A 26350-nucleotide genomic window follows, 5' to 3' on the forward strand; every position below is an offset into this window, starting at 1 on the left:
ATTTCTTTGGAAGGAATGAAGCTAAAGCTGAAACTCCAGTCTTTTGGCCACCTCATGCGAAGAGTTGACTCATTGGAAAAGACTCTGATGCTGGGAGGGATTGGGGGCAGGAAGAGAAGGGGACGACAGAGGATGAGATGGCTGGATGGCATCACCGACTTGATGGATGTGAGTCTGAGTGAACTCCGGGAGTTGGTGAAGGACAGGGAGGCCTGGCATGCTGCGATTCATGGGGGTCACAAAGAGTGGGACATGATTGAGCGACTGAACTGAACTGAACTGAATGGCCCTTTTTTTGGCATTTTAAAGTTTAGGATGATTGAGGAATGAGCTGTTAACAATAAATCATATCAAGTATAAAAAAGGTATATTTGAAAAGGCATTATATTATATTGTTTCTGACTCACGTAACCAGTTTCACTTGAGAGATGATAGAGTGTAATCAGATCTACTTTTAAAACATATTTTGAAGTGTTTTGGAGAAAAAGAAACAAAAAACAGGGAAGGAAAATAACAATTTTGGGGATATTATTAATAAGTTTTTTTTTTCCTTTAGAATGTGTTGGGCTGTGCTTAGTCATTCAGTTGTGTCTGACTCTTTGCGACCCCATGGACTGCAGCCTACCAGGCTCCTCCATTCATGGGATTTTCCAGGCAAGAGTACTGGAGTGTGTTGTCATTCCCTCCTCTTTGTTTAGAATATCTTTCAGTAAATAAGTTTTTTCCTGTTTCTGGCAAAAGATAACTAAAATGCAAATATTGAAGCTATAAAATAAGATAAAAATCATTGTGAGGAATTTTAAAACATGTAACTACCCATAATTTCATCACTTAAGAAAAATGTTAATTTTGTTTTTTATTCATTACAGATATTTTATGAGTAAATATTTTATACTTAATGGGGAAAATATGCCATATATTATCCTTTGTACCTACCATTATTACATGAACATTATTGAAATTCTATTTTTACTTAGTGGTCTATTGCCATTTATCATTCTCCAATTGCTGAATATATTTTTTATTTCCAGTTTTCAACATTACAATTAACAATTCAATAAACATGTCCACATAATGTCTAGGTTCTATTTTTAACAGCAGAATTTAGTTTAGTAATACCTGGAAAGGAAATTAATGTTTCAGAGGTGATGATGTCTTTCTTCTGAAGAACATTAAGTTCATATAGTTAGGAAGGCTCAGCTTTCTACCCCAGTACAAGTACTATGATATATTTACCTTTCATTCTTCCATTTACTATTTTCCTTATTTCACACAAAGCAGAACTTAATTTTTATGTGCTTGCTATAAAGGTGTAATGCTCTATTGTTGATATAAAGAGATCCTAGCATTGAGATAATTGACTCTAGGTACTGTCTTCTTCATTACATCCTGTATGATTCATGTCCACAGAGGAATCTTTAGATCGTTTGGTTAGATTGCTTGAACTACTCCCAAAATTTACATGAGATTGGCTTCATTTAATTTGTTCCATAATTTCTCAGGGTATCTCTCTTACTTTTTTTAAAAGATTCTATTGTATCTCTTCTCAATAGAATGCCTATGTAAATAAGTTCAGTTAAAATATATTAATAACATGGCCAATATCACTTTACTCTTAAAAGAATCAGAAGAATTTTGATGACATCACTTAATAATAATATGATGGAATTAATCAGTCTAGTTTTTATTATTGGATAGTTGTATTTTCCAAGAGTCGCAGGATCCAGAAATTCAGCTTCCATAATTGATACTATTAACATTTCCATTTAAAAGTTAATTTGACTACAGGGTAGGCTTTCCTAACTATTGATTAAGCATACTAGAATCCATTCAGTTTTCTAGAGGACAATGATTCTTAATTTAAGAAGAAATGATCTTGACAATGATGTAAATTTTATAAAAATACTTGTGCCTTATGGCTGGAAGAATGATACTGGTGTGTTCATAAGTATGAGGAAATGGTTGAAGCATGGGAAGCAAAAGGAATAGGAAAGAAGGTCAGAGAGGAAGCAGATGATGTCTTGTAAGGTCTCAGCTATTTTAAGGATATGGCTTTTATTCTGAATGAGTCGATATACTATTAGAAGTTTTGAACAGAGAACTGACAAAATATGATTTACATTTTAACAGCTTTCTTTAGCTAGAGTTAAGAGTAAGAAGTAGGGAAAGAAGCAGGGATGGAAATTACATGACTTTTTAGAAACCCACTTCAACAAACACCAGGTATTATAATATGGTGGCACCTTGGCCCACGTTGTTAGAAGTGGAGGTATTGAAAAGGGATAGATAAATTCTGGAGATAGAGCCAAAAATTTTGTTGATGCATTGGGTGTAGTTAGAGATGACTCCAAATTTTTAGCTTGAGCAACTGGCTGAATAGTTCATCATGTCAATGTGTAGTTGCAATCATTCAAGTTGAGAGTGGAGACCATGAACCAGGTTTTAGGGAGATCATGATTCAGATTTGAACATATTAGGCTTTGTGGCAATGTTTAGTTGGCATTGTATTTGAAGTTTAGATTTTAGGGGAGAAGTCCATGCTGGAGTTATATATTTGGATTTTTTAAGCATGTAGAGTTTATTGAAGGCTTAAACTGAATCTGATTGTCATCATAAGGCTCAAGAGATAGTAAATGAATAGATAAAGGGAAAAAATATAAAACAATTGTTGTTTGTAACCATAGTTTTCCTAAATAGACAATTGGGGAAAACAGGCTTTGGAAAAATATTTACACTATTCTAGATTCTGTGCCACTATTATTTAGTCCCATAATCTGATACAAATTTATAATAAATATTAACATGAAGGAGTTGTCAAAAACAATGGTAAGATTTAGAATAATATTAAATTTAGTTAAACTTTTCCCCTCTACCTTCTGCATTAATTTTGAAGTAATGATGTAATTTTCAAACTTATTGTTTTTATTCTTGCCTTCCTAACTTTCCTATGTGCAAAAAAATTCTACCTGTAGTATCTGAGAGTCAATGCATCGTTCCCCAACTGATGTAGAAATGAAGATATGAAGATCCCCTCAGCTCATGCAGTTAGCCACCTTCCCTCCCCCACTTTAACCCTCACCTCTGTAACAGATCTCACTGTAACTGAAAACATCCCTGGTACAATGACTGGCTGGCCCACTACTACAATTATCAAAGTTAGAGAGAATCTTTAGTTTCTTGTTATTTGTCCCTTAAATTTAATCCATACTTTTTGTGTGTGGCTGAGAATACTATGTGAATTTTTTCCCCTTTTTCATTTTTAGATGTTGACTATAACAGTGCAAGACTAACATAAATACACCCAGTATTATTTAGTTGGTTTGTAGCTATAGCCTAATATTTCTAAGTGCTTTCAAATATATTTTCTTGTTGATGGCTCATAAAATCTTTGTGAAGGAGGAAACCATCATTCATATACTTTGAAAAACTGAGGTTCTAATTGGTCCTGTTTGAGCTACAGAGCTGCTTAATGAAATAAAAACCCAGGTTTTCGGTTTCTAATACTGAACATATATGTGAGTTTATGTGTGGTGGACGCATGCACACACATACATTTGTGAATGTGTACATATTTCAGTATATTTCAGTGTGAATGTAACTCCTTGTGGCAAGACAGATGGTAGTATGTATAATGAAATGTGTCAAAAGAAAAATTTACATGTGGTATCGGCTTATAAGAACAAACAAAATGTGAGCAATTGTCTATAAAGCAATTGATCATTTTTCATTAGAATTCAAGTGAATTGAGATCTTGTTAGATGGTAAATTTTGTTCAAGTTTTAATAGCTCAACTGTTAGTATTTTACGTTACTCTGTAATCTTATATTAGTAAGCCTATTAAGTCATGAAATGCAAAATAGTTATCTAGGAGATGCAGAATTCATAAAATAACCAATTCTGTAATTTATACTATTTACTTAAAAGCAATATTTATAGATGTGTGTTCAAAAAGCAACAGATGATATAAGTTGTAACTATAAACAAACCATCTTTAGAGAGTTACCTATGAAAATATAGCCATTCACTTGAAAATTCTGATAATTCAAGAAAAATATTCAACCTATATTTAACTTTCATTTATGTGAAGTAAAAGTGCAACATGTGATTTTATTCAACTCTGTGATATAACTCTCCCTCCTTGAAAACGACCACTTGCTTTGTCTTAACAGTTAATCCTGTGTCTTCTACAACTGACTGACTTTTGAGACCACTTGTACCTTTGAGATGGGAAGTCATAATATTTTCTTTCAAGGGTCTATTTATGCTATGAATGAATCTAACGTCTTTGAAGAGTGGCAGTGTCTTGCATAGTTGAAAAAAGAAAAGAACTCTAAGATTGGCTCCTCAAATTTAATCTAATGCAAATGGGATTTCTTATTTAGTTTTGTGTAAACAGAACCACATATGTAATTAGTATTGAGCAGCATATGAAATACATCAGGAATGTGTTTTTATATGTGCATCTCATGGATACCAGGAGAATTTTGTTTACAAATATATATTTTAATATAACTTACTACTACTGACTACAGTGTCTTAATATATTTCACAGATGTTTATTTCTTCACGTGTTCTAATAATTTTTTCCCAAAACGTTGAACTTGATGTTTTGAACTCTGCTTGGCCTATACCCTTCTTAGTTTAAAAATGTTTAGTACTATTTGATTTATTATATATGTAATAAATATGCTAGCTCCATGCCTGACACTCCATTTAAATTCAATAGATGTTTGCCTGCAGGAGGAAAGAATGAACTCTTGAAAATTCTCTAAAAAATCCTCATCTTGAGAATTCTTACAGCTCTAGAATTTCAAAAACACTTTGTCCCTAATTAGTTTTGGACATTAGGTTTTTAGCTTGGGTAGCAGGTCCCTCCTGTTTCCATATTATTCCATTTTATTGGAATTTTACTTTGCTGTGTTTATGCATTTGTGAAATATGGATAAGTAATATTATGATATCATTTGTTTTTCAGTCCTAAGTCATGTCTGACTCTTTGTGATCCCCTAGGCTGAAGCATGCCAGGCTTCCCTGTCCTTCACTCTCTCCCATAGTTTGCTCAAACTTATATCCATTGAGTCAGTGAAAGTGAAAGTGAAGTCACTCAGTCGTGTCTGACTCTGCGACCACATGGACTGTAGCCTACCAGGCTCCTCCATCCATGGGATTTTCCAGGCAAGAATACTGGAGTGGATTGCCATTTCCTTCTCCAGGGGATCTTCCCAACCCAGGGAACGAAACTGGGTCTCCCACATTGCAGGAAGACGCTTTACCATCTGAGCCAACATGGAAGCTATCTCACCCTCTGTTGCTTCTCCTGCCCTCAATCTCTCCCAGCATCAGGATCCTCTCCAATGTGTCAGCTCTTTACGTCTGGTAGCCAAAGTATTGGAGCTTCAGCGACAGCATCAATCCTTCTAATGAATAATCAGGGTTGATTTCCTTAATATTACCTTGAGACCATATGATTTATGTACAAACACATGTCATTTCTGGGTGAGGATCACATCCTTTTGACTGTGGAGGGAAATGATAGCTATTGGTTGATTTGGTAAAGGATTTGAGATGTAATTGAAAATAAAGTAAAATATTACCAGATTTCTATCTGGATATTTATCTACCAATATATATCATATATAAATAAATAATAGATTATCCAATTTAGATAATAGATTCCAAATAAATTATATGTAGGTCAGTTCAGTTCAGTTCAGTTGTTCAGTCGTATCCGACTCTTTGCAACCCCATGAACTGCAGCATGCCAGGCCTGCCTGTCCATCACAACTCCCAGAGCTTACCCAAACTCATGTCCATTGAGTTGGTGATGCCATCTAGCCATCTCATCCTCTGTTGTTCCCTTCTCCTCCTGCCCCCAATCCCTCTCAGCATCAGGGTCTTTTCCAATGAGTCAACTCTTCGCATGAGGTAGCCGAAGTATTGGAGTTTCAGCTTTAGCATCAGTCCTTCCAAAGAACACCCAGGACTGATCTCCTTTAGGATGGACTGGTTGGATCTCCTTGCAGTCCAAGGGACTCTCAAGAGTCTTCTCCAACACCACAGTTCAAAAAGATCAATTCTTCGGTGCTCAGCTTTCTTTATAGTCCAAATCTCACATCCATACATGACTACTGGAAAAACCATAGCCATGACTAGATGGACCTTTGTTGGCAAAGAAATGTCTCTGCTTTTTAATATGCTGTCTAGATTGGTCGTAACTTTCCTTCCAAGGAGTAAGCATCTTTTAATTTCATGGCTACAGTCACCATCTGCAATGATTTTGGAGCCCCCAAAAATAAAGTCAGCCACTGTTTCCCCATCTATTTGCCATGAAGTGATGGGACTGGATGCCATGATCTTAGTTTTCTGAATGTTGAGCTTTAAGCAAACTTTTTCACTCTCCTCTTTCACTTTCATCAAGAGGCTCTTTAGTTCTTCTTCACTTTCTGCCATAAGGGTGGTGCCATCTGCATATCTGAGCTTATTGATATTTCTCCTGGCAATCTTGATTCAGCTTGTGCTTCCTCCAGCTGAGCATTTCTCATGATGTACTCTACATATAAGTTAAATAAGCAGGGTGACAATATACAGCCTTGATGTACTCCTTTTCCTATTTGGAACCAGTCTGTAGTTCCATGTCCAGTTCTAACTGTTGCTTCCTGACCTGCATTCAGATTTCTCAAGAGGCAGGGCAGGTGGTCTGGAATTCCCATCTCTTTCATAATTTTCCACAGTTTATTGTGATCTTCACAGTCAAAGGCTTTGGCATAGTCAATAAAGCAGAAATAGATGTTTTTCTGGAACTCTTTTTCTTTTTCCATGATCCAGCAGTTGTTGGCAATTTGATCTCTGGTTCCTCTGCCTTTTCTAAAACCAGCAGGTCACGCCCTAATAATTTTGTAAAAATTCACTGTCTAAAATACATCAGTGCTCCTCCACTTATCACTTTGTCATGTAAAGGTAATTACTAGCAATGGAATCATCTTCCAGCTAGGCAAAAGGCTAGCTCACTAAAGTGTACACAGCCTTTTGTCGGACCTAGATATTAAGGAAACGAAAGACAAAACAGTCCCTTGAATCCCAGTGTTATGTATGTTCCTGCGACGAGTATAACAAAGGAGAATATTTGTAAAGAGATCACAACAAAAAGTATATTATTTTTCTATCCTATTGACACCAGATATTAGGTCATGGATTCTAAGGAGTCTTGGAAGAACAGCTTGGTAATTTAAAGATGTCACAGGTTTCCTTAAATAAAGGAGAGTAGCTAGATCAACATTCTTTCCTTTTTTCTGTTGAGCCTGATGGGTGAATAGTTCTTTGCCTTTCTGTAACCTCGGTAATGTAAGTGGACACTCAAATTCTCACAGAAAGATGAGCATTTATGATATTAATGTTTGCATGAATGAGTACTTTGAAGGCAATAATGTTGCCATCATTTTGCGGGTGGGAGAGGATTGCTGGACATAAGCCTAAGTCAAGGTTTCTTCCCCTAGGTTTTCTTAAACCACTGTATGTTAGCACATCTTTATGTAAAAAGAGTAAATTTAGGAAGTTAATAACACAACATCATAAACGAAAGGTGAAAATAGGAACATTCAAGTCTGGACTGAGTCTAATCTTAGACACAAACTCTGGGATTTGACCAAGAATTCTCAAGTGGCTGAAATAAATGAAGAAAACAGGAACAGTGTCAGTTAGAATATTGGAAAGAACCCAATATCCAGTCCATTAATGATGTGATTAATGTTACAGGACATGTTATTGTGATATATTTTACATCAGAGTTCTAAATATATTTGATAATTTCCAATCATCTAGTCTGCCATCATTTTATAAAATATTCATGTTTGAAAGATTCATCATACATACTGGTCTATTCTGAAAATTTGATTTCATTAGTTAGGATGGTATGAATAATCTTTTTTTTTTTTTTTTCAGTTAACAATATTTTCTAGTATAAACCTCCTCTAAACTAAGAAATAGGTCCAAACTCCAAAATAATACACTTAAAAAGTCTATGTTTTCTGGAATCTAAATGTGTGCTTTGGAGTTAAATTTGATTTTAATTCACAAATGAAATTTTGAATGTGGGAAATATTTAGGTTTGAAAAGTATTCATTATTTTATAGGTTTCAGAATTTTTTGTCAATATTCAATTTCAAAGAAAACTAAACAATTTGAAATGATGGTTTAAAATATAAGTGCAAAATATTTGATACCTAAGTAATTAGCCTACTAGTTTAATATTATTTTATAAATTGTAGTTTACATTCTTAATTCTACAATTACGACAGTTCATGATGTATCATTCTTATAGTAAGGCATATAGAAGAAGGCATTTATAGTATAAGGCTCACTTTTAACCCATGTATTATGATGTATAGAGCCATCATTTTAATGAAAGCTAAAAATAAGAAGGCTATGGTTTTTCCAGTGGTCAGGTATGGATGTGAGAGTTGGACTCTGAAGAAAGCTAGTGCTGAAGAATTGATGCTTTTAAACTGTGGTGTTGGAGAAGACTCTTGAGAGTCCCTTGGACTGCAAGGACATCCAACCAGTCCATTCTAAAGGAGATCAGCCCTGGGTGTTCTTTGGAAGGAATGATGCTAAAGCTGAAACTGCAATACTTTGGCCACCTCATGCGAAGAGTTAACTCATTGGAAAAGACTGTGATGCTGGGAGGGATTAGGGGCAGGAGGAGAAGGGGAGAACAGAGGATGAGATGGCTGGATGGCATCACCAACTCGATGGACATGAGTTTGAATGAACTCTGGGAGGAGTTGGTGATGGACAGGGAGGCCTGGCATGCTGCGATTCATGGGGTCTCAAAGAGTCGGCCATGACTGAACAACTGAACTGAACTGAACTGACCTGAAGCAAAATTTAAGTAAAGAGATTTGCATCAATCGCTTCTTCTTAAATGAGAACTTCACATTTTCACAAAAATAAAAGTCTTTATGTTTAAGAATTTTGTTTCTTCTTTACTAGTGAAGAAATTGGATGACCATCACTGGAAAATAAGCTAAAATTGAAGAGTGACTGACCTGTATTATTCCCCAAGTGAATTAAAATGCCAGAGTATATTAATATAGAAATATAATTTTTCCACAGTCCTATTACCCTCTGAAGGAGTATCTGAAACAAATTGGGGATCCCTATCTATTTATAAGAGCATAAGAAGATTGATTCTGGAAGATAATTGCCTCTTTATCAGTATGCTCTGTTGGTCACATGATGCAAAGAACTAACTCATTGGAAAAGACTGATGCTGGGAAAGATTGAAGGCAAATGGAGAAGGGGGCAGCAGAGTATGAGGATATGAGATGGTCAGATAGCATCACCAACTTAATGGACATAAATCTGAGCAAACTCTGGGAGACAGTGAAGGACAGCGGAGTCAGGGTTTAGTACATGGGGTCACAATGAGTTGGACATGACTTAGTGACTAAATAACAATAGATTAAAGAATAGTTTTGTCATTGATAATATAATGACTGTGATGCTATGTGTTCAATATAAAACATGATTATTTTAAAATTAAAACCTTTTAAATTGTTTATAAAATCAGTTTCTGCTTTGAAACTGAAAGTCGCTCAGTCATGTCTGACTCTTTGCGACCCCATGGACTATAGTCCATGGAATTCTTCAGGCCAGAGTACTGGAGTAGGTAGCATTTCCCTTCTCCAGGATATCTTCCCAACCCAGGGATCAAACCCAGGTCTCCTGCATTGCAGGCAGATTCTTTACCAGCTGAGCCACAAGGGAAAACCTTGTGCTTTACTGTCAATAAAAAAGTGTTAACTACTTACTCAGATTTATTACTTTTAATTGAACTCTTAATCTTGATCATTGTGGCAATTTGTTTTAGGTGAATACTTGAAGAAAGAAATTCATTCAAAATCACACCATGATTTTCAGGTACAGATAATTTATTATTAATAATAGTTTGATATACTTTTCAAGTGTTCTTGACCACTCTTAGAGTTGATGATACATAGGTTAATGGATAGGATGCTAGCAGTTACTTATTAATCAGAGTAAATCTGGTATTGAAATGTAATACACATGAACATAACATGAAACTTTGAGTAAATCAATTTGTGACTCCACATGTTCTCAATTATAAAATAATAGTGTCAAATTCCACAATCATTCAGCCTCATCTCAATTCTTTTATAATCATTTTGGGAAACTGTGCTTTTGTTGAAAAAGATATTGGCATGTAAAATAAAGAATTTAGAATGTCTTCCACAAAAGCTTTTAATTTAGCTCAAGGCAAACATTGAATATACACATAAAATATAGTTCACTGTTTGTGTTAAATCTAGAGACTCAAATCTTGTATGTGCCAGAAGTGTATGGACTTATGACACATGGATTGTCACATTTTGAACCAGAGTAACGTTTTGTAGGAACTGGTAGCTGCAGAAATGTTCCCTGTGGTCTCTGGATGGAAGAAGCAATCAAACAACTGGGTCCTAATAGTTTTCTAAGAAACAAATCAAGCAGCCTCATTAGCAAGGCTGATGGTTGCCTTTTACATTATCTTTAGAATGAACAAAACCCTGGGGCCTGATTGGCAGCTTCTTTACCTCCCTCCACTTTAAGGCTTTCCACAATACAATTCCCAAAAGCCCTGAATGTAGTCCTCATGCAGAAAGATTGCTGGAAAACCCTTTGCAAGCCTTATACAGAAAAAGACAAGAGTTGTAAAACCATTAACTGGTCATAACTAAAGTATTAGGAGTATAGTGAAACTCTCCTTCACCAAACTGAAAGGCCATATAAAAATTTTTATATACTTGTAGATAAGATCGTTTTTATTTATGACATATGAATTCAAGTCTTTCAAGGAGAAAACTCAGTTAAGTGAGATCCACTGGTAGTTGGAGTTCAAAGTCAGTGAGCAAATGGAAATCATTGCAGCATCTCTTTCATTTCCCTGGTGGACATTAGACCACTCAAAATGTGTCACATAATTTACAGTCCCTTGATAGTAATTGAATATACACATTGAGAGTGCACTGGCAGAACACTTAAGGAAGATTGAGTGCAGGAGGACCTGCCTATGTTATTTTTGGCTCTACCCTGGGTTTTGCTTTTAATTCTTTTTTCTTGAGATTAATTTCGGTTTGGTTCTTCCATCCTATCCAAACAAAAGCTTTGGAAAAAGAGATTAGCAGCATCAAAGACAGCGTGATTTTTAGTTTCAGAGACATTATGATGTAATGGCAGCAGGAGAAAATAAAACTTACAATTTACCATAAAAATTTTTTTAAACTGCAAGAATAGTAGAATTAAGGAATTAATGAGAAAGATAACATTTGAGCTATTTCCTAAATGTAGAGTAGGATTTTCCAAGTTTTAAGTTAATATTTCTACTTTGGTATTTAATACATCCATTAATGTTTGGGGAAATGAGATAATTTTGTAGTTAACATGTGAAATGTAAAAATTGTTTTAACACTATTAACTCCAAATCTCTAGATTCTGTAAATGGTTTCTTTATCATGCAACATGGAATCTTCCTTGGCAGTAACTTCGAATATTTCAGAGGCTACAGATCAAATTAGTAAGGATTTCATTCCACCCTCTCCTTCCCCACCTATGTCCACATGTCCATTCTCAAAATCTGTATCTCTGTTTCTGCCCTGGCAATAGGTTCATCTGTACCATTTTTCTAGGGAGATCGAAGAGAGAAGGGATATATATGTGTCCATATACCTGATTCACTTTGTTGTACAGCAGAAAGTAACACAGCATTGTGAAGCAATAATACACCAATAAAAAGAGGGGGAAAAAAAAGCAGTAAGAATTTCAACTTGATTTTATAAAGATTTCCAAGCATTCCAAACATGTAATAGGAAATGAGGACCTGACAAACATGGCTGTTTGAAGAACAGTTTTTGCTTTATTTTTTCCTCCACATTCCTTCTTTGCCCTATTGCTCTCCCTCATCTTTTTTCTTGCAGTGCATAATATCCAGAGATTGTCCATCTGACGTCTATTTTCTCACACATGTGAGTCAAATGATGTCCCACTCACTGAGACCAAGATGGCTTTTTCTGACTGTTAAGTTTTACTTTAGTAAATTGCATTTTTCATTTTATTGAGACAAAGACAGTGAAAACAACAATAGATAGCAATAAAGTGTTCATCAGTGAATATTTCCCATGTTGAGACCAAATGAGAACATTTTTAAGCAATTTAATTAATGACAACTCAAATTGATTTGGATATTTACAAGGGAAACTGCCTCTTCTAAGATATTTATAGACCTCTCAGTTTCAAGAATACTATATATAGAGTTTCTTTCTTTTTTTTAAGAAAACACAGTATTCCTTTTTCCTTTCTGCTACTTAATATGTTGATAATAAGGTATAAAAAGGTAAATTTTTGCCTCTGAATTTAAGAGAAAACAGGATGAAAACACAGACTGTTAAGATCATAAGATTACAAAAGCTGTGTTATTTTGCTTACCGATTTATTTTCTCCATCTTATCTTTGAAATCTTGCTTAATCTATTTTTCCTTCTAAATCATCTTTATTTTTCCTTCTACACAAGTTTTCTGTGATTATTTTTTGTGTTAAACTTCTGTCTCCAAACCAAACCATATATAGCATTGTGTGTGATATAATTGTTGTTCAGGCGCTCAATCATGTCTGTTTGCGACCCCATGGACTGCAGCATACGAAGGTTTCCTGTTCTTCACCATCTCCCAGAGTTTGTTCAAACTCATGTCCATTGAGTTGGTGATTCATCTAACCATCTGATCCCCTGTTGACCCCTTCTCCCCCCGCCCTCAATATTTCCCAGTATCAGGGTCTCTTCCAATGAGTTGGCTCTTTGCATCAGGTAGCCAAAGTATTGGTGCTTCCGCTTCAACAACTGATGGACATGGTTGTTGTTTAGTGGCTAAGTGGTGTCCGACTCTTTTGTGATCTCATGGACTGTAGCCCACTAGGTTCCTCAGGGATTTCCCGGGCAAGAATTCTGCAGTGTTTCCATTTCCTTCTCCAGGGGATATTTCTGACCCAGGGATCAAACATGACTCTCCTGCATTAGCAGGTGGGTCTTTACCACTGAGCCACCAGGGAAGCCCTATGTGAGAAAGTAGCATATTGATTAACTTTATACTTACTTGCTTTCCATAATACCTTGGTGTTCCCATGGTAGTTAGAAGGCATTGTCTGTGATATTTGTCAGTAGAGATTTAGGATTCTGTGTGTGCTACTCATACAGAATTCATAATCATTAAAAAATAAGTCTAGAAAGTTCTCAGAAAATGTCATCCCCTTATCTTAAAAACAAAAACAAAAACAAATATCTCCTTTTTAATCATGTTCACCTTGCCTTGGTGAAATATGACGTTACACATTACCATATTTAGTAAAATATTAATGTATGTATAATGCACACTATACATTTGAAAAATTGTCCCTCTTTTCCTTTCTCCTATGTTTGGAAAAACTGTACTACCTTATTTGTAGAGATTTGCAGTAAAAGTCAAAGATAGTGTAGATTTTAAACTAAGTCAGTATTTTTCGTGTCTATTTCCTGTGATGTACATTGAACAGATTGGCTCTTTGCATAAAGCTGTGATGATGAGCCAAAGGGGAAGCATGCAAAAGTGTATGCAGAAGGATACAGATCCTAAAAATAATATAAAACATCTGTAAAAGAAAAAACAGTTCAGATAAAACAAAAAACTGTGTATTATAAACTATTTTATATTTATATAAAAAGAAGAAAATAAAAACGAGAAATAAGTTATAGCTATTTTTAGGACAATGATTTGAGATTGGCCAGTGATGTCAGTTTTGTTGAATGGAAAACACTGAAGTGACAAGCGACTCTTTTTGTCAAATCCTGCTTTCCACTAAGATGCTTTATCACTCTCTAATTACTCAGACCTTCTTCTCTGACCTATTATGAAATACGGGCAGTCTCAGGGAGAAACTAGAGGCAAAGTAATAATAGCACATTAGATAAAAGGCCTGAGCAAGCCTCCAAAAATTTTATAGAGTAAAACTTCAGTTAACTCTGATTGAATCAGTTCACAAATTTCCTATGTACAAATGAACATTTTATTTTTTTAATTTTTGCATGTTTTTTGAAGTATAGTTGATTTACAATGTTGTGTTAATTTCTGCTGTACAGCAAAGTAATTCAATATACATATATATGCATTTTTTTTATATTCTTTGTCATGTTTTATCATAAGATATTAAATATAGTTCTCTGTGCTATATGGTAGGAACTTGTTGTTTATCCATTCTATATATAAAAACTGACATGTGTTTTTAACCACAAATGAACATTTTTATACTAGACTTCTTCTAATAACCCAAAACCTATACACTATATTCATAGTCTTTGTTAATATTATAATAATGTAAAAATATGAATCAGGGTTCATGAAGTGGAATCTAAATGCAGCAAGAAAATCAAATACAAAAGTAAAATGTGGAACACAATAGTAGATATTACTATGGCAACACCTGGTTTTCAGTAAGAAATTAGTGACCTCTGAGATTTTTCTGAGCACCCACATGCTTTTGTTCTCTCACTCACTGAATCAATAAATATTTACTGAGTATGTATTACTCTAGATGATGGAAACTGCTCCTGGTTCCATGCTCTTGTTTTGTGATGGTAAATGTATTAGCAAAGTATTAATAGCAGGGGAAAATCATCCAAGAGCTAAAATTATTTTTCAGTTATTCTTTCTGTAGTACACGTGAAGTGAAGGAGGCAGTGTTATTGTCATGTAATGTGATTTGCATTGAGCTTCCTAAAGGCAGGGAATTTAATTTAGTTCAAAGATCTATGGGAGAGAATGCCTCACCAACTTAGTGGCAGGCCTTATTTTTTCATTCTGTCCAAATACAACTTGCTTCTTGTAGTAGCAATCAGAAACAGTATAAAACACAGAAAGTTCATGGTCAGATTTAATCTGGGTATGGTCATGCCACAGGGAATTTGGTGGCTATACATTATAGCAGTATTTTAGAATTTGTATAAAGATCTATGATATGTGTTCATAAGTTCTAAAATTTAAAATTTCACAGAGAAAAATGGTTGAATAAGAGTTACATATAACCCCATTAGCCTGAATTTTTGATGGGAACAGGGAGTGAATGTGTTCTAATCAAAATACCATTATTCACCTCTTCCTGTCTCCTTTGCTACTGGTTGGCAATTTTCTCTTCTGGATGCTGAATATCACCTACTGAGTCCTATGAAGGACTGTTAGGGGGCCACAGGCATGATTTACTGGGTCTATGCTAAGTCACGTCAGTCGTGTCCAATTCTGTGCGACCCCAGAGATGGAAGCCCACCAGGCTCCCCCGTCCCTGGGATTCTCCAGGCAAGAACGCTCGAGTGGGTTGCCATGTCCTTCTCCAATGCATGAAAGTGAAAAGAAGTGAAGTCGCTCAGTCGTGTCCGACTCTTAGCGACCCCATGGACTGCAGCCCACCAGGGTCCTCCATCCATGGGATTTTCCAGGCAAGAGTACTGGAGTGGGGTGCCATTGTCTACTACCCACTATTTCATACTTTTCATCTCTGTTAGCATAAGTGATCTTTTCAGACAGCACTGAGGATTATTAAAAACTCAGATTTCTGAAACTACAGGTGGAAGACATGCAGGTATAATTGAGGTGAAATATTAGGTTATAGACAGAGACCTCCACCTGGAACATTTTGGATCCAAAGAGCATTTTGGATTCCTAAATGGTAACCTTCAAGGCTTCATGATTAGCATACGCCACACACACAGAGACACAAACACACAAGTTACATAAAGTTAAGTGTTCCATCCTAGAAATAAAAGTACAAAATTATATCAGTGATAAATCAGAAAATTCAAAGCTCAGTAAACACTTTCAGTAATAAACATAATATTTCAGGTACTCTTTAGATCAGGTCAGTCACTCAGTTGTGTCCAACTCCTTGTGACCCCAGAGACTCTTTAGATAGCTAACTTTATTTTCACAACAACCCTATTTTAGGTACTAGCATCACCATCATCTACAGATGAGGAAACTAGGAAACAGGCAGATTAAGTGTTATAGCTAAGGATACACAACTAGTGTTATATTATTTAAACAAGGAAATCATTAGACTGAGGTGGCTTTAAAGCCTAGATAAATAAACCCAAACCTAAGCCTGAAATGCCTCAAGGTTAGGAAATCAAAACCTCAAAACAGTCAATCATAAGCAGCCAATTTGTTTGTTGTTTCAGTCACTAAGTCATGTCTGACTCTTTGCAACCCCATGGACTATAGCCCTCCAGGGTTCTCTGTCCATGCGATTGTCCCAGGCAAGAATACTGGAGTGAATTGTCATTTCCTTCTGCAAGCTCTTACTGATGCAGGGATTGAACTCCAGGGTCCTGCTTGTCAGGCGAATTCTTTACCACTGGGCCACCTTGGAAGCCCTAAGTAGACAATTAGTCTTTCCCAAATAAGGAACCCACTAAAGCCATACAGTCCCTTGGACTGCAAGGAGATCCAACCAGTCCATCCTAAAGGAGATCAGTCTTGGGTATTCATTGGAAGGACTGATGTTGAAGCTGAAACTCCAATACTTTGGCCACCTGATGCGAAGAGCTGACTCATTTGAAAAGGCCCTGATGCTGGGAAAGATTGACGGCAGGAGGAGAAGGGGACCACAGAAGATGAGATGGTTGGATGGCATCACCAACTCAATGGATATGAGTTTGGGTAGGCTCTGGGAGTTGGTGATGGACAGGGAGGCCTGGCGAGCTGCAGTTCATGGGGTCACAAAGAGTCAGACACGACTAAGCGACTGAACTGAACTGAACTGAAAGCCATAGCCAAGAAGATAATTTCCTTCTGCACCTTCTCTGTAAGCTTTTATCTAGTTCATATCCATGGAGCAATTCGGACAACTTCATGTTTGGAGTTCCCTGATTCAGTCAAATCTATTTTTATTTAAATAAGCTCTTAAAAATCTTAATATGTCTCAGTTTGTCTTTTAGCACTAGTAATGAAAAAAACCTGAATTTGTACCTGAATACTCTGTCTAGTCAAGGCTATGGTTTTTCCAGTGTTCATGTATGGATGTGAAAGTTGGACTGTGAAGAAAGCTGAGCACTGAAGAATTGATGCTTTTGAACTGTGGTGCTGGAGAAGACTCTTGAGAGTCCCTTGGACTGCAAGGACATTCAGCCAGTCCATTCTAAAGGAGATCAGTCCTGGGTGTTCTTTGGAAGGACTGATGCTAAAGCTGAAACTCCAATACTTTGGCCACCTCATGTGAAGAGTTGACTCATTGGAAAAGACCCTGATGCTGGGAGGGATTGGAGGCAGGAGGAGAAGGAGACGACAGAGGATGAGATGGCTGGATGGCATCACCGACTCGATGGACATGAGTTTGGGTGAACTCCGGGAGTTGGTGATGGACAGGGAGGCCTGGCCTTCTGCAATTTATGGGGTTGCAAAGAGTCGAACATGACTGAGTGACTGAACTGAACTGAATCTGATTCCAAGTTGTGTATGCCTTATTTCCACAGCCTGACAGTTCAACTTTACGGTAAAATTTGTCTCTTTATATTAAGTGGCAATAACAAATACTCTACTTAAAAATGTGCACATTACTTGGTTGAAAATGAAGGATAATTTGAATTTCCATAAAATCTTGTGTATATAGCTACAAGATTCAAGACCTTGAGTAGAGTAAATGAAATAAAAAGTTATATTTAAGAAAGAAGATTCTAATAAATTTAAACTATAAAAGAAGGAAATCATTGGGAAAAATTTAACAGAAAAGGGAAAGTTCATACTAGAAGTTCATCAAGTAAACATTTATCTATCTCAGGAACAAATTATACTAGCACACAGAAAAGGCAAAAAGAGTAACAAGATACTAAATTGGCTACAATCAGAGACCTGAAAGTCAAGTGGAAAAGCCACAGAGTGGAATCCAAGCCATAACCTGAAGGAAAAAAAATAGCACAATGAGAAAGACATGGCAAAAAGCTAAATGAGAAAGATGATGCAACCATAAGGCCTAGTCATAGCACATACATCCACCAAAACCAAAGAATCCTTAAAACAACAATAACAAATTATCTAGCTGCTAAAATTAGTGTACAGCCTCAATTATTTATACCCTAATTTAAGAATGATCATATTTGCAGTGAATTTGCGTTGAAATTTACTTTGACTTAGCAAAACTTTTGTCATCATAAGAAAAAAAAATAAGATAGACATTTAAGAAAAAAACTTCATCTAAATATTCTAGGAAATCTATTTAAGAACTAACAGTTGGTATGTAAATTGCAAATTACAAGTGAATGAACTACTTAATTAACAGATTCTCATTTGTTAAGCTAAAGTCAAGGGATACATTTAATGAAAAGCACAGCTATACTGGAGCAGGAAACTGAATCTTTATGTTAAATCAAAACCTAATCAATGAATGTGTGTGACATATTGCTGTATATATTGATTATATGCTTCCTGATTTTGCTAAAATGCTAAACATTTTATTCTGATCTTATATTGTAACAACTGAATAACAAGGATGGCTCTCCATAATTCAAATCCAATTGTCTCTAAATCCTAATCTCTAAAGTCATTGTTAAATAGAAGCCACTGATTCAGGGATCTATAGTTGAATCAGTGACATTCAATCAATATCAGAATTTAAGGATTTAACCAGGTATTCTCCAATAAGTTCATGTCAAGTATACATCTTGAAAAATGCCCCCTCTATACTTTACTTCAGAATCTTGGATTTGAAATCTCTGAGATTCTACAGGTTTTAACCATGAGAATTTGTCTTGGGGAACAGGGGAAGGAGAGCGAGAATTTAGGTAACTATATAAACATGATGCTCCTGGTTTGTTTTTCCTCAGCTAACATTTATCTCTTTGGCATGATGAAGGGCAGATCAACGTTGATTGTAAAAACAAACACAATTAGCACTAAAGCAGCATATGTTAACTCTGCTGCAGCCTGATGATGAATGAACTGTAAGTGATGCCAACACCTGTTCTTGATGATGATGCGTAACACCCAATCCCAGTGGAGTAATGAGCGTGCAGACACATTGGTGCACATTTCACCAATTACAGTGGTTTATGGAGGAGTTATGGTAGCATTCTCTCTCTTTCAGTCTCTTCTCTGAGTACTTCTTTGTTTATTCACTCATTCGTTCGTGGCTTCACAGTTAGCATTGAACTATGTATATTCAGATATAAGTGATATTAGCTACATGGGGCAGTACTTCTGCTGCTGCTGCTGCTAAGTCGCTTCAGTCATGTCCGACTCTGTGCGACCCCATAGACGGCAGCCCACCAGGCTCCACCGTCCCTCGGATTCTCCAGGCAAGAACACTGGAGTGCATTGCCATTTCCTTCTCCAATGCGTGAAAGTGAAAAGTGAAAGTGAAGTCACTCAGTCGTGTTCAACTCTTAGCGACCCCATGGACTGCAGCCTACCAGGCTCCTCCACTCATGGGATTTTCCAGGCAAGAGTACTGGAGTGGGGTGCCATTGCCTTCTCCGGGGGCAATACTAGGTTACCCCAAGTCCTGAGTGACTAGGAGTGTGCTTCTGTGCTATAATAATCCCTTCTAAATTGCCACTGCTAAGTCATCTATTTTGGGCCTGATATTGATTGACATTATCAGGCATCTCAACCAGATAGACTCTGAGAATGGCTGAAAGTGTTATTGTTCAGCTGCAATGTTTTACAAAGACAATGTGATAAGAAAACGAGAGTAGTAGAACATATGGGATGGTGTGTTCTCTATTAATATACAATGTAGTCAGCATAACTACATACATATTTCTATGTAACATGTCAAATTATAAAATATAGTTTTGATATTTATCTTCTAGTATTGTTTCAGCGAAGAACAAATAATGTTGTACCTATGTGGAGCTTCAATGCCACGTAGTGATCTTTGTTATGACATACATTGTTTGATGTTCCATAAGAAAATGTTATTAATATGACTAAGTAATGTGAATTACTTATCCTGTCCTTAATTTTTACCTCATTTTATTTCTGATCATCCCCTTTCTCTTTGCTTCAAAATCTAGACAAATTTTTCTTTCCTGTACTAAATAGAATTCCTTTACCTGTAATTAGATCATCCCAACCTGCAGATTATTATTTCTTCCTATTTTATAGACTCTTGTTTTACTGTCCAGCTGACACATTTGCTCTATCTATAAACATATTCAGAGCCTTCCACTCTTAATGACAGTTTTTTTTTTCAATTCTTACTCCTATGTTATGATTAAAAGAAAACTTTTATTGAAGTATAACTGATTAACAATGTTGTATTGATTTCTGCTATACAGCAAAGTTGCTGCTCTACAGCAAAGTGACTCATATATATGTATCTCTCCATCTTTTTTTTTTAATAGTCTTTCCCATTATGGCTTAATTATAGAATACTTATATAGTTTCTTATTCTATACAGTAGGACTTTATTATTTTTCCATCTATATATACTAGCTTCATAAGACATTCTTTTAACTGGCCAATTTCTTTAAAAATTTTCAAATCCATTGTCTTATGTACTCATTTTTTTATTTCTTAACTCAGTGAAGTTATTATGGAGATGTCAGTATTTCAGGTTATCACAAAATTTACCCTCTCAAAACCCATGACCATTGGCTATTACCGTGTTTCTTTACAATCTTACATATCACTATCTTAATGTCCAGATGGTAGGTTGCAAGAAAATAAGGACTATATCTGCTTTATTTTCTAAAGAGGCTTTATAAACTGATGAAAACACAGTGTAGCCTCTGGAGCTAGACTCCCCAGGTTCAAAACCCTTTATTTCCTGTCATAGCTGAATGACCGTGGTGAAATTTCTAACCTCTCTGTTTTAGTTGCTGCATTTATAAAATGGCAACTAATAATACACAATTCATAAAAGCCATTGTGAGGAAGACTATGAAATTTACATGTGCAACAAGTGTGTGAATAGCTTACCACTTAGTAAGTGTCCTATATATCTCAGCTACTCTTAGCATTATTTAGCTCTAATTTTTGTCACCTCTCTAATCCCAGAAATTAGCACTATGTCTGATACATACTAACTTTCAACCAATATTTTGTGGATGAATAAATGAAATGAATTAATGAATGCTACATTTAACACAGCTGAAATTACATTTTAAAAACATTCATCTCCTTTGACTTTCACATCACTGAAACACCACTACCCAAAATATTTATTCATTCTTTATTCATGAAACAGAATTCCATTTCCAACTCCTCCTTTAGTAGAAAAGCCACTCTGCAAGTTTCTCCCAGGGAGAAGAGAAGATAGAAGAAAGAAAGAAAGAAAGATAGCACTAAGACATGTCCGGCTCTTGGTGGTCCCATGAACTGTAGCCTGCCAGGTTCCTCTGTCCGTGGGATTGATTCTCTAGGCAAGAATACTGAAGTGGGTTCTTCAGAGGAACTTCCTGACCCAGGAGTTGAACCCAGGTCTCCCGCATGGCTGACAGATGCTTAAACTTGAGATGAATTTACTACTGAAACGACTTATTCTCCCACCTTGCTTTTTTATAACATTAAAATCCATTCTCTCCACAGCAGCCAAAACAATTATCTAAAAATATAAGACAGAGCATGATTTCCTCACTTAAACCATCCTGTAACTTCCTAATACACTGAGAAGAAAATCCAAATTCGGCATACTCCAGCGGATACGACCTTGCTTGACCTGGCCCTGCCTATTTCTGTGGTTCAGTGTGCTCAGTTGCTCAGTCATGTCCAACTCTTTGTGACCTCATGGACTGTAGCCCTCCAGGCTCTTCTGTCCATGGGATCATCCAGGCAAGAATACTGGACTGGGTTGTCATTTCCTCCTCTAGAGGATCTTTCCCACCCAGGGATCGAACCTGCCACTCTTGTATCTCCTGCATTGGCAGGCCAATTCTTCACTGCCATGCCACCTGGGAAGCCCCAAAAGTGAAAGTGTTATTCAGTCGTGTCTGATTCTTTGTGAACGTTTCTCTATAGTCATCTACAATCACATTTCCCACCTAGCTCAGTCGTGCTGCTGACACTGGCTTTTCCCTCTTGCATTGCTTCACCCTTGGATTCTTACTTGTCTAACATCTTATCTTTTAGACTCTGTTGAAAGAATACCTCTTTTATCCTTTTCTCACAGACATTTTCTTTGACCCACCTCCCTCTCCTCAATTCTACATATACTCTCCTGCTTTGTTTCTTCATATCACTGTCTGGAATTATCTTCTCAATGTATTACTCGCTTATTATCATCTATCTTTTCCACTGGAACCAAGTTCCATGATGACAGAGATCTTGACCATCTGATTCATCATTTTGACTCACTGCTTGGGATGCTATAAATTGTTTGCTACCTGTTAAAATGCATTAACAGAGGAGACGAGAGACAGGAGCCATGTCACAAAAAGCTTTGTGTATCATGTTACAGAGACAAATTGTATCTCAAATGCAACAGAAACCATCAAGAGATGTTAAGTAGAAGATAGACATTTAAGAAAATTTTATAGAGGAATATATATGTGAGTTAGCACTTGAAAAACAAATGAAATTTGAAAGAAGGGAGAGGTACATTCCAATGAGAGATGCTAGGGTGACAAGATGGTCCATGATACCATAGGGATGGATGTGTGTTTGGGATATAGTGAGTAGCTGAGTTTACTTGCTACAAAACTTTTCTTTAAGCTAGAAACACTGAAATGGTAGAGATCGACTACAAAATGCTCTTTTGCTTGGTGATGTGATTTGGGATTGTATTCTAACACTTAGTATTCTTTGAAAAGTAGAGATGAATTGGAAATCAACATGATAGAAATCAGGAGAAAAATCATCCTTGACGCATGAAAATCCTTCTAGTTCTTTAGAGCCCAACTTACGGATTGCATCCTTTATATGGCCCTTTTATGAGCCTAATAGAAGGATGTTCCTAGGTGCAATATGGTCCAGTTCTTTTCTAAGAACTCAGATCCAAGGATGTAGTGACATCCCCCATATCACAGGCAATTAATTTAGAGTTAAGACCTAGAGGATAATATTCCTAAACTGAATTCCCCAATTTTTAGGCCAAAATAAAATAATTCTTTTCAGAGAAGGCAATGGCACCCCACTCCAGTACTTTTGCCTAGAAAATCCCATGGACGGAGGAGCCTGGTTGGCTACAGTTCATGGGGTCGCTAGAGTCAGACACGACTGAGCGACTTCACTTTCACGCATTGGAGAAGGACATGGCAACCCACTCCAATATTCTTGCCTGGAGAATCCCAAGGATGGGAAGTCTGGTTGGCTGCCGTCTATGGGGTCGCACAGAGTCGGACACTACTGAAGCGATGCAGCAGCAGCAGCAGCAAAATAATTTTTTTAAACAGTTCCATTTCCCATCTAAAATTTTTCAATAAAAGTTATAGCCATAGTTTCAAAGCTGCTTTATTGGGTGATTTTGAATTTTACTATATACTAGGCATTCTTTCTGTGATAATACCAATGAGCAGCTCATTTATAAAAGATATATAGGGATATGACACTGATTTGGGCATACCTGTCAAACTAAAATGTCTTGGCTTTTTAAAAAATCTTTAGGGAGATAAAAAACAGGTCTTCTGATAATAAGTATTGGTCATGGAAAATTGTTAGGGACCACCCACACCATGTAAACATATATTTAAAAACCAGCATTAAATGTTTATATTTGCAATTCTTAAAATTTTATTGGAACACCTGTGGAATATAGAGTAAGAAAAGACTTAAAACATTCTTCTATTTCATTTAAGGGAGAAAAAAGGGACAGTATAAAAAGCACTATTTTAAAAGCAATGAGCTTTTGGATATTTATTATGTGCAAAGGAATTTCTTGACAATGAACATCTGCACGTCCTCTAACAAGTAGTGTCCAATATAAATTTATACAATCAACAATTTATTCTAACACTTAATTTAAATTCTCCTGCAAAAGAGCTAAACAGATTAATTAAATACAAAAAAAAATCTCTTAAGCTTAAAACAAATGAAAAACACAAGTTATTTGAAATCTTTCCTTTAAACTCTCATTTTAACTGAAGATTAAAAGAAAAAAAAAACCTTTTATTGTCTGGATTTCCTCTGTTTCATCAGTTTATTATTTGGGCCCTCATTTATTTTTCCTCCCAAGGGTATATAGTTATGATTTTAAAATCAATTTGGAGCTCCTGTGTTTCTTTGCTCCATTAACACCATAGTTGTAGATATGTGATGATCAGAATGCAAAGGATGGAATGTCTTTGAAAAGCTTAAAAATTCCTTTGTAAAGATTTACTTTAGAGAAATAGTGATTGTGCCAGTTTTAATAGCATGAAGTGAATGTCTCTTCTTTCTTCTGTTTCATGTGACCCTCCCTTTCTTCAATGCTTCCTGTCGCTAAGTGCAAAAACAACGCCACTGCCTTAGTCATTTTGAGCTGCTGTAACAAAATCAAAACAAAGACTGGGGACTTCAACAGCAGCCATTTAATTCTCATGGTTCTGGAGACTGAGAAGCCCAAGATCAAGGTGCTGGTAGACTTAGTGTCTGATGAGGCCCTTTTACTAGTTTTCAGGCAGGCACCTTCCTTGTTTCCTCCTATGTGGCTGAGTGGTAAAGAGCCTACCTGTCAATGCAAGAGATGCAAGAAATGCAGATTCAATCCCTGGGTTGGGAAGATCCCCTGGAGGAGGAAATGGCAACACACTCCAGTATTCTTGCCTGGGAAATCTCATGGATGCAGGAGACTGGCAGGCTACAGTCCATGAGGTCACAGAGAGTCAGACCTGTACCTTTCTTCTGTGTCCTCATAAGGTGGGTGGGTGAGGGGGGCAGGTTCTTCCTCTTCTTATACACTAATGACATCCTCAAGGGCTACATGATCAGAACCTTTGTTAAACCTAATTAGCCCACAGAAGCCCCACACCAAAGGCTAGTAGGGCTTCAACATATAAATGAGGATGGGGTAGGTTGGATAAATATTCAGCCCATGGCAAGAAGTAAGAACATACTTTGAGTTTTCTATGGGTTTTCTGTGTTTCTTCCAGTTTGACGTTTTTGTGAAAATCAGTGCTGAACCTGAATACTTTGCCACTAAGTGACATAGTGTTCACGTAGCTAGCCCACTCTGGGTCTGATTCTAACGGAACACTTTTGTTTTTATTCATTTTTATATTGGGATTTCTAGTAATATATAATTTAAGCAAAGATTTCTATTATTCAAGTTAAATGAAGCAAACATTTGAAAATCACTAGTGTTGTTCAGTCACTTGGTCGTGTCCCATCTGTGATCCTATGAACTGCAGCACACAAGGCTTCCTGGTCTTTCACTATCTTCTGGAGCTTGCTCAAAGTCATGACCTTCGAGTTGGTGATGCCATCCAACCATCTCATCCTCTGTCGTCTCCTTCTCCTCCTGCCTTCAATCTTTCTCAGCATCATGGTCTTTTCCAGTGAGTCATCTCTGCAGAACTTAAAAGAACTAGATGATAGTGCCTCATCTGTGATCGATCTGGCCAGCTTTTCTATTCAAGACTGTGTGATCTTGGGCATGTCTTAGAAGCTCTAGAAGCTTGTGTCTTTCCCTTTAACCAGACTCTCTCTTAGAAATGTCTGAGATAGAAATGTGTATACAGTCTGAATGAAGCTAATGGAGTCTGCAGGGTGGGTATTTGCAAACCCTGGCATCTTAATCATTTCACGAGTCTTTTAGTTTTGTAAAGACAAATGACTGTGATGAAAATGAAGATGGGGACTGAGTCCATCATGATTTATTACATAGCCTGACACAGAATAGATGCTTAATAAAACTTTTGCGAGTGAATTTAAAAATTAAAAAATGCAGTGGCCATAAATGTGGAGAGTGGGGAATAAGCATAGACTTCTGCACTTAAAATGTCACTGATAGTTGGGTATTCCCAAAAGACTAAGGGACCCTTTCCTGCTGTCTCATATGTTCCTGTTCCAGGGCCATTACAGCTGCCAAGAAGTAAATAGAACTGTGTTTCCTTAAGTTTCGGCAGTGGAGAGAAGGATGTGTTTGGGGGAAATGGCCCTTAGGCAGAGCCCTTCTAGAGATGTCATAGAGGGGCTGTTCATCTGATTAAATGAGTGGGAAAGAGCAACTACCTTGATAAACCAGGACAGTGGGAGAAAGTTTGCTTATACCTAGAAAATGTCTTAGACTATATTCAGTGTGCATCAAGAGACTTTTCCATCTAGCTGATAATTTTACTGCCACACATAGTATAAGGTATCAATGGAGATGTATCTGTTTTTTGTGGGCCAGATGACTGTGTCATAAGCCTTAGGGGTACTTCTTCTGA

General features: G+C 36.6%; 1 long non-coding RNA gene across 5 annotated transcripts in view; it reads left to right on the plus strand.

The window, feature by feature from the left end:
* LOC104997976 overlaps window positions 1–26350 on the plus strand; it is a 397981-nt gene that overhangs the window by 177651 nt on the left and 193980 nt on the right. The window contains exon 5 of one of the 5 annotated variants that reach the window (XR_826385.1): window positions 9869–9918. The exons of the other annotated variants lie outside the window; for them this stretch is intronic. This is a non-coding gene — a long non-coding RNA (uncharacterized LOC104997976). The remainder of the gene's footprint in view (window positions 1–9868; window positions 9919–26350) is intronic. 5 annotated transcript variants of the gene reach the window in all.

The sequence above is a fragment of the Bison bison genome, unplaced genomic scaffold (assembly GCF_000754665.1).
Source record: "Bison bison bison isolate TAMUID 2011002044 unplaced genomic scaffold, Bison_UMD1.0 scf7180017864318, whole genome shotgun sequence".
Taxonomy (NCBI): domain Eukaryota; kingdom Metazoa; phylum Chordata; class Mammalia; order Artiodactyla; family Bovidae; genus Bison; species Bison bison.